The sequence below is a fragment of the Fukomys damarensis genome, unplaced genomic scaffold (genome assembly GCF_012274545.1).
Source record: "Fukomys damarensis isolate Sample0158 unplaced genomic scaffold, DMR_v1.0_HiC HiC_scaffold_3, whole genome shotgun sequence".
NCBI classification, from domain to species: Eukaryota; Metazoa; Chordata; class Mammalia; order Rodentia; family Bathyergidae; genus Fukomys; species Fukomys damarensis.
In genome coordinates, this window is record NW_022900915.1 from 10,443,918 (window position 1) to 10,453,767 (window position 9,850).

General features: G+C 37.4%; 1 protein-coding gene and 1 non-coding gene across 4 annotated transcripts in view; both read left to right on the forward strand.

Moving 5' to 3' along the window:
- The window catches only part of Jakmip2 (janus kinase and microtubule interacting protein 2), a 166,116-nt gene that overhangs the window by 86,873 nt on the left and 69,393 nt on the right, over nucleotides 1-9,850 (forward strand). The window lies entirely within an intron of this gene.
- On the forward strand, nucleotides 6,889-6,990 carry LOC117287525. The gene has a single exon (XR_004518810.1). It is a non-coding gene; the product is annotated as a U6 spliceosomal RNA (small nuclear RNA).

Genomic DNA, 9,850 nt, shown 5'->3' on the forward strand with positions numbered 1-9,850 from the left:
TCAAACAGTCAGTGAAGGGCAAAGTGAGTATTGTAGGAAGTACAGTTTATTTCCGAGTGAGCTGTACCTTTGAGCTCATGAGCTATGTATGGGAGGAGGCTGACAAGCAGGGAGCTTTCTTAGGAAAGCAGGTTTGACAGAAAATAGTGCCTCCAGTGATTTCCAAAAAATGACCTATTCATGCTCCAACCTAGTTGACTTCATGGCTGCTCTGTGCATTAGAAAGGTGCTTGCATACCCTCTGAGGTTTGTTCTGGCCCGTTTGATTCCAATTAAGTCGGGCCTGTGGAAGAATCATTGCTCGGTGACCTGCTGTTGCTAATAACCAGTTCTCTTCAGTAGAAAGGTTTAGGAACAACGTCTGTGCATGCACTAATTCTGGGCATTCCACCCTTACTCTAGACTTCACCCAGTTACCCAGCCTTGTTTTCCTTTTGCTCTACTTTCTTCTTAATTCATCTGTGTCTTGCTTTTTCCTTCCAGAAACATTATTTTGTTCAGATTATAGAAGCAATGCAATTATCATAGAAATCTTCATAATAAGGAAAAATGCCTCATTGCTATTTGAAAAAGCTATCGCTATTTGAATTCCTGTCCTTACATATGTATGGACATGTAGTTTTTACCCTTAAATATCCTAAATCATATAATGTTACAGTTTATTTTCGTTGATTTCAAATAAGGTGTCAAACAAAAATCCTAATAGGTAGGACAATCAATAATAAAAAGAAAGTACTTCTGTACCTCAGATGTGATTTATCTAAAAAACAGTAATATTTCTGGTCAGTGTTTCTGGTAGAGAAGGATTTATAGGCTCTGGAGTAAAGCTGTCCATGTAACAGTCTGACTTTTCTGTTTACCATCTACATAATTTTGCACAATCCACATTTCTTCTTTGATCTTTTTCCTTGACTACAGTACTTATACTGTGGATTAAATGAGAAAATGAATGTACATTATTTTGTGCAGTACCTGGCTTATGTTAAGCACCCTACAAATATTAGTTCATAGTTCCTATCATTTCTAAGCACATCGGTGACTACTCTTACATTACTGAGTTTATTGTCATTACCCCATTCTTCCAGTGTCCCAAGCACAAGGTTGTCTTCAACCTTCTCTTCACCACCTCACTACTTCCCAATAGTCTGCTCTTACCTTGTCATTTCCTACATCACAGACCAGCTAGAGAAAAAACATTGAGCGACTTCAAGCCCAGCCATGTCTTGATTGCAACATTGATCTAGTTGTGTGACTTACAGTAGCCTTACTTGCTTCTCTCATCTCTAGTGGAAAATAATAACTGGATGTATCTAAAGTACAAAGTCTTGTTTTAAGTCCAAAGAGGATGCACATAATTTACTGCACTGTCCAATGCTCAGCATGTAAATAAAGATGTTGGATCATAATGAAGAAAATGATGACAGTGCAGTGGGTCGAAGTTCTTTTAACTTAGGGAAGAGAAAAGCACTTCTGCCCCTTCCATCCTAGTCCGGATTTCACCTTTATATATTTATATTCATATACTGAATGTTGGCAGTAGATTCTTATCTTGTCTGGTTTCTTTCTACTCCATTATGCCCTACACATAACTTCAAGAATAATTTTCCTTAAAAGGCAAACTGAAATTTGCCTCTTCTCTTTAAATTTATCAGATTGCTAGTAATGATTAAACAAAATGCAAATTCAGTATCAAAGCAGTCAAGACATGCATCATTTTCCCTCCACTCATTTTCCTAATTGCACACCTGCTGATGCCCTAGAATGCACCTTCCATAAGAAACATAATGAACTACAATTTACCTCTCATACTCATCTTCTTATCCTAACTTCTTGCCTGTTGTTTATCCCTCCTCTGTATTCAGAATATAATTTGTGCTCAGCACTGTACTAAGCACTGTACTGGTATTCAACAAGGAGACAGGAGACAAATGGACAGTCTTAGCCTCATGATTCAGTCTCGTGTGTGTGTGTGTGTGTGTGTGTGTGTGTCCACTCCCTTGGCATTTTCATTTGGTACGTATGTGTTGTATTACCTTCAAAGATAGCATAATGCCTTGTACAGAATTATGCTTTAAGTGATACTTGTTGATCTGATTGTTGAAACAGTTTTCAAATGAAGTAAGGGGGCAGTGGGCTCAGTTGACTACTTTCTATTAGTAAATCTCACAGTTTTGCTTCCAGGATTTCATCAGTTGGACAAAAATGCAGTTAAACATTCAACTTTGGGATAAAATTCAATACAGAATCCCAGGTATTTTTTTAAATGATCTACTATGCTCTGTAATTCATTAGTATATTATTTTATAACAAGAAATATTGATAATCAGTTAAACTTAGGTTAAGTATGAAAAACTAAATGTCATTTTTATAGAAAATTATATAGTATATCTAAAAGCTGTTTTATCCAAACTTTGTTTTTATTTAAGTAATATTAATATAAATCTTTGTATTTAAAAATTCTGGCTTTTTAAAAAATAGCAGACATATTGTTCACCTCCTATATATAAAAATGTCTTCTCACATTTGACACTTTGCAAAAGGGCCTTTCTGATAATTTTTAATGCAAGTTCTTTGAAAACAGTTATCCAGGAAACAACAGAAAAGGTTATGTATATATCACTTAGACTTAGAATAGAAAAACATGCTGTCAGTTATAAATACAATTCTTTGAAATCCTTCCCTTCAAAAATGTGGGTGTCTTTCTTTAACTGAAATGCTAGCTTTTTATAGTACTCTGAAGTGTGTCCCTTGCTCCATCTGACCTTGAACACATAAGCGTTTTCTGCTTTGCTTGAGATTTCTCCCTCACATTCAGTGAAGCTGATTTACATCATTCCACAACAGCTGTAAGATACTTTGAATCCAGAGAGAAAAGTCAGTGCAATAAGAATATATGGTACTGAGAGATTTAACTGTGGTAAATTCATCCTTTCGAAAGCCTTCAAAATCCAGAAAAAAGATAGCAATGCAAGATGACTCACTGTCACAGAATGAAATTAAACTTTGGATGGTGATGGGCAGCAGAAAGAATTAAAGAACCTTAGTATATGACTTTAGTACTTCATTCAATTTTATTATTTAAATGACTCTTGCATCATACTTGAGATGCCACCTAAAATCAAAACATGTATTTAAGGACTACAACAAGGTAAAAGTAACGTCCCACAATAAACTTTCTTATACTAATATTTGAAGCAGTTGTGAAATACATTCTTCAGTCTCAAGAGTTTTCCTTGGATCGGGATCAATGTTAATTAAATTGAACTGTTTGGTAGTCATTACTCTCACGTGCTATAACTACTAACAAAGATGAATAAAACACCATTTTACTTTTTTTATAAAAATCTTATAGTTTTGTTTTTATTTTTTATTGCTACTTGTTTGCAGTACACAATGATTAGATTCCTGAGAGAAGTTGGTACATGTAGATAACACATCTTAATTCTTTCATCCCCTTCCTCTCTCCTCCTTAGTCTATCTCTTGGTCCCTTTTCATTTTGAAAAAAAAAATCTATCTTTCATTTTTCTCCTTACTTATGTTTTGGGTTTCTTGTATAAAAGAAAGTATGTGATATCTAAGCTCTGTGTCTGATTTATTTCACCTAATATTGTAGTGTCAAGTTGCATCCATTTTCCTACAAATGAGTCGAGTTTATCCTTCTGCGTGGCAGCGTAGTGTTCCATTGTGCTTAAATTCTGCATTTTCTTCATCCATTCATCTGCTGGGGGACATAGGACAACTTCCAAGATACAGGGGAAGGCATGTAATATGATTTACCTTTTTTGGGAAGATACCTAGAAAATGGATAGCTGGGTCAAATGAGATACATTCATAGACTAAAGCTCAAAGAATGAAAAGCAACGTTCCATGCAACAGGATTTCCAAAATAAGCAGGAGTAGCTCTCCTATTTTCAGACAAAGTAAATTTCAACCCAAAACTGATTAGAAGAGGCAAAAAAGGTCACTATATATTGGTTAAAGAGAACAGTTCCACAGGAGATACGTTTAAAAACATATGCCCTGAACACCAGCACATCCACCTTCATAAAACAAACACTACTGGATATAAAAAAAATCAGACAAACACCAACACAGTTCTATAGTGGAGGAATTCGATATCTGCACTGTAACGGATAGTTTTACTCTTAAGTGGGACACAGTCACCAGCAGAGTAACTGTCATACACACAGATTATGGCCTCATTCTCCTAACTGTTCTTTCTACATCTGAGTATAACCCTTTAGCCTACTCTATCTACTATTGCCAGAAGATCACTGCTAATCAAAATTTCATCAAGCCACTCTTCTGTGTAAAACCTGCTAGTGACAACAATCGCTCTGTGGGTGAGACCCATATACTTAACATCATTTAGCCTGTCCTCACTGTCTGGCCACTGTTTGCTTCTCCAAGCTCATCTTTTGCTATTTTTCCATTCGCTCATGAAATTCTTGGCAGTATTTTTCTCCAGATCATCTTTTGTGTGTTTTTTTTTTATAACCTGTAAACATTCATAGTCAGTCCTTCTTTAGCCTGGAATATTCTTCACTGTCCTCATCCTTTGCTAGCTGGTTCCTTCTTACCTTACAGATCTTTATTACATATCACTTTTCCAAGGACTCTTTTCTGAACCACCCAGATATTTATGTTTCCCAGCTCTTCCTGCCTGTGCAAATGACATGCAGTGTTGAATTCCTGACCCACTTTGGGAAGGACAGAGGTACGGTGTGCCCTGCTTAGCCCAGATGTGTCCTGTGACAAGTGCTTCCAAACTACTTAGGGATTAATGAGTGAACAGATTCATGAATGAGTGGTGAATGCTGTGAAAAAATATCTTGCAACTGAAAGTGGAAATCCAGATTAGGGAACAATTTAGTCTACCCAGTATTTGGTAGAAATGTATGAAGGAAATGCTATGAAATAACCCTTGCTCTGAATTTAGAAGATGCGTAGAAGGGATTTGACCAGGGAGTTGAGGAAGAAAGAGGGAAGTGAAAGACACATGAGCAGAAGTCACGGGTCAGAGTAGTAGGTCGTTTCGGAATGAATACCACCCACCACGGATCTTACCTAGATATCATTTCTGCAAAGCCTGCTTGACATTCTCTTTCAAAGAGGCTACATGTCTCTTGTATGTGTATTGAGAGCACTTTCCAACTCTATACCATGAATCATATGAGGTTTTAAACCTAAGACCTAAAAAACAATACATCAGGAATAATAACTTTTTATTTTTAGTCGTCTTTATATAGCTCTATTTTCGTGTGAAAACTTAATAGGTTAACATTAAATAATTTTAGTAATAATAATTGCTATTATTATGTAAAAAGAAGGTAATCTGGTCGAAGAATAGGAGAAGAACAAACATAAAGGAGACATACAAGCTAGAATCTAACAATCCTGAAGACACGTAATCACTACCATGTTGAAAGTCAATATTTCAGATTATTTTCTGCTACCAGAGGTGTAATGGTTAAAAGCCTTTTGACCCGGTACTGCAACACTACCACCTCCCGCTAAAAAGTCTGGCTTGAACAGCAGCCGCTCACCTTTCTATAAAATTTCTTTCTAAAGTGCATGAATATACAGCTTGACATTTTTCTTTCCAAGAGAAGTGTTTAAAGAGTGATAGCATGTCTTTGCAGGTTACCAGGCATAAAGTGTGCAAGTTTAATTTGCACATTTCAAACACCAACAGCATCACACTCGGAAGCATTCTCTGGAAAAGAAGGAAGGCTTAGTCAAACTTCCCAAATATTCATTATGGAAAACTCTTGAGACATTTAGCTTTCTGAACGTGAATTCCAGCTTCTTTACACAACAGTTGCTTTCAAACCGTAACTCAGTGACAACAGCCTTATTGGAAATTCTGAGATTAATAAGACTTTATTCAATTTATAGTCTCTGGGCAGAGCCAGCTACAAAGCCAAGACCCCTGGGAATACCAATGCAGTCAATGCAGGTCTCCTTTCCCCAGAAGCAGAAACATAAATTTCTTTTGCCTTTACAAGGACCTCTGTGCCGTCTCTGCCCTGTCTTTCTAGCAAAAAGGGTGACACATGTGTTTCTTCTACCCTCTACTCACTGGTGTTTAATGGATGGTCATATTATTGTAAATCTGTGGCAATAATAATAATAACAATAACTTGCTAATCATTTTACACACTAACTCATCCTTAAAAGAGCTCCATAGTGGAAATACATACATATCCCCGTTTTATTGGGGGGGGCAAAAGTTTAGAGAGTTTAAGTAATTTTTCAAGAACATGCAGCTAGGAAATTTAATTCAAAGTCAGTCTTCCTGATTTCAAATTGTAGGCTCTTGACCACCTCTTTTGACTGTTCTATTTCTCAAAGGCCCCAGGTGATGCTTCTATTCTACTCCATCTCTGTAGCCTACTGGCATCCAGATACGAATCCTGCTGTCTCCTTCAGAAACTGACAGATGTGCATTTGAATTGTAGCTCTGCCATTTTATAACTGTGTGATACTTTCCAAGTTATTTAACTTCTCTGGTCCCCGATTTCCCTATTTACAGAATAGTAAAAGTGAATGTCAGAAAGGCCGAATTGGAAAAGCACGGAGTTGGTGCCTAGCCTTGTGTGTGGCTCAGAAAGAGAGGTAATGTCTCTCAGTGTCAGCTCACACGCCCGTTTTCACAAGGTTTCCATGCCTTCTCAGTCCACTCCGGCACACACCCCCAGCTGTCACTGCTCATTGCTTTCTAGAATTTGTTTGCTCTTTGCAGGTGATTGTCTCCTCTAAAGGGTAGAATGATACTTTCTGCTATCTACAAAAAAGCCAGCCTCAGTAAATAGTGGCACATCTCTTGAACTAATATGTGGCCACATTTCTGACAAAAAAAAAAATTACGGGGTAAAATGTGGCTGGTACCTATTTCAGCGGCACATGTTCCAAAACTGGAACTATCGAGATAGTCATGGCCCCTGTGCAGAGATGACACACAAACTCATTAATCATTCCATATTTTTAACAAATGCAGTTGAACATCCAAATATTAGGAATCCTGGGATTTTTTTACTTTCTTGAACAGACTGCGCTACTAAACTTATAACCTAAGATCAATGACGATGACAATTCATCATATTCAAGTAGTATAAATGATTCGCTATGTTTTTCTGATTTCTTTATTTTGTTTTGAAGTGTGTGTCACTAAAAAAGAATGATATTGCTAATCACAATAACCAGATATGGAAACAACCTAAGTGTACGTCTCATGTAAATGAGTAAGGAAACTGCAGTATGACACACAATTGCCTTGCTGCTGTAAAGTAGAACAGTGTACAAGAGGGAACTCATTGTGGCAAGGGACTTGTATAGTTCTAAAGACATTCATTTGTATAAAATAACTTGTTCTGCTAAAAAGTACAGTATTTTGATTCGGCACTTAAATGATATTTCTGGAGTAAAAACTTATCACCAGAGTAATGTATAACTCCAACAGTAATATTAATTTACTGTATTAAAGAGAACTATATTGGTTTGCCAAAAGTTTTCTAATTTAGTAAAGGCACTACTTTCCAGCAAGGTAGGGGGAGAGAAAGAGAAAGGAAATGCAGTATATATACAAAATGGAATGTTATTTGGCCCTTAAAAGTAAGGAAATCTCGTCATTTCCAACAACGTAAATGCAAGATGTTATTTTAAATTAAATAGGTGAGGCATGGAAAGCTACACACTGCACAATGTCACTTACATGGGAAATCTAAAATGTTAAACTTACAGAAGTAGATAGGACAGAGGTGATTACCATAGGCTGGGGTGGGGGCAGGGGTGGAAGATACTGGTCAAAAAAAAATACAAAATTTCAATTAGATGAAGAATCAATTCTGGAGATCTGTTATACTCAAGACTGCTGAGTGAGTAGATTTTAAGTGTACTTAACACAATAAAATAATTACTGCAAGGTAATGTGTTTGCGAATTAGCTTCATTTAGCCATTCCATGGTGTAGATACATTTCAAAACAATATGCTATACAATACAAATACATACAGTTTTGTCAAACTGAAAAATAATAAGCGTCCTGAATGGAAATTTGTAAACCTGGAAATTTCACTATAAAGAATAAATTCCGAGGTTTCCCTAAACCTTGGAAGATGTGAAAGGTCTACCTGTGGAAGTAGGTGACCTCAGGATGACTTCAAAAGTGGATTCCTATTTGTGAGCTCCAGAAGTTACATTCAAAAAGAGACCTTGGTGAGGGAGAAAGGCCTCATTGACTGGATCATCCCCATGTTGGTAGTTTTTCTCACTGAAGAGTTTCTTCCAGTGCCTAAATAAATTTACAGAGTATCAAAGATAAGGAGGGCTTCGTAATATATGAGATGTCCAATAAGCCTGGAACTTGAACTGTTATTATATTTATTTGTTTTTGAGACAGGGTCTAGTTATGTAGTTCATGCTGTCCTTGAATCCACTATGTGGCCTAGACTAGCCTCAAACTCCTGGTGATCCTCCTATCTCAGATACCCGAGTGCTGAGACTGTAGGCATATGCACCACACTGGAAGTTATTATTTTTGCACATTCTCGAATTCACCCAATTTAAGCATCTTGAGAGCTGTGCTTATAGGCTAGTTCATTTCCTCCACCTTGTCTAATGGCACAGGTGGAAAGGATGCATCAGTTCTCATGTGTTGTGCACTAATAAGAGTATCACTTACATTCATTAAGTGTCACACAGTCCCCTGCCATATAACCCTGTTCCTCTCACTCCATTTTGATGGTAAGAAATATTGAGGCCTAGATAATTAAATGGCTCATTCCAGACTGCTTAGCCATTCAATGCGGAGGTAGGACTGAAGTACAGATCTGTTAGCATGTACTATTACCCAAAATCCTCAAAGTCATAATTACCCAGCAGTTACTACATCAGAGTCCTTAGAGGTGGACCTCCAGGTCACTGAAGCACTCCAGTAGATTGTGGTATAAAGATTTGGAGAGATCTGCTTTAAAGCACTTATGAATTTCCTCCTTGAAAAATGTCTGTAATTCTTCCACTAGTAATCTATTCTTGCAGTAATATTTCCTCTGAAATAACTCCTCGTTAATTTCAAGAGCCTGTCTTTAGATTCTCAAATATCTTTATCTGAGATCTAATAACAGACAAACTTAGTCTGTGTCTGTAGGAGGTGCCTAATGAAGACTAGACAGGGCTAGGAGGACAGGGGAAAATTCCCATCTTTGATACCTTGCAAAGTAGCCAGTGGTTACTACTGCCTGACCACACAGCCAGAAGGAAAGTGAGGGCTCAGCTAAAATCCTTTCAAATGATTTTACGTTATAAAGCTCCCACAGGGGTGGGTCTGTAGATGGGCAAGGCTTCTGTCACTCCTCCAGATTGTAGGCTACCCCGTCTTCAGTGACAAGGCCTCTGGAAACTCCTCAGTGACAAGGCCTCTGGAAACGCACCGCACCACGGGTGAGCAGTGAGTCCTTCAAGCACTCTCCTTTATGCTCCTGCCCAGCACACTCCCTAGGGGGTGAGGTCCCTCTTCACACAGGGCAGGCAGCTTCCCTAGCAGCTTGACCTTCAGCCACTTATGCAAAGACAGCACAAATGCCCATCAGATGGTGGGCACAGAAGCCAAATACAGTTTATTCATGCAGTGAAATATTCAGCAATAAAAGAAGGGAAGCACTAGTACATGCAACAACATAGATGAATCTCGAAAAGATTATGCTAAAATGGAAGTGGCTCGTCATTAAAAAATATTGTAAGACTCTTTATACAAAATGTCCAAAATAGGCAATCCATTATGACAAAACATACATTAACATTACCTTTGTGAGTTCAATCCCCAGTAACAATATATATATATATATATATA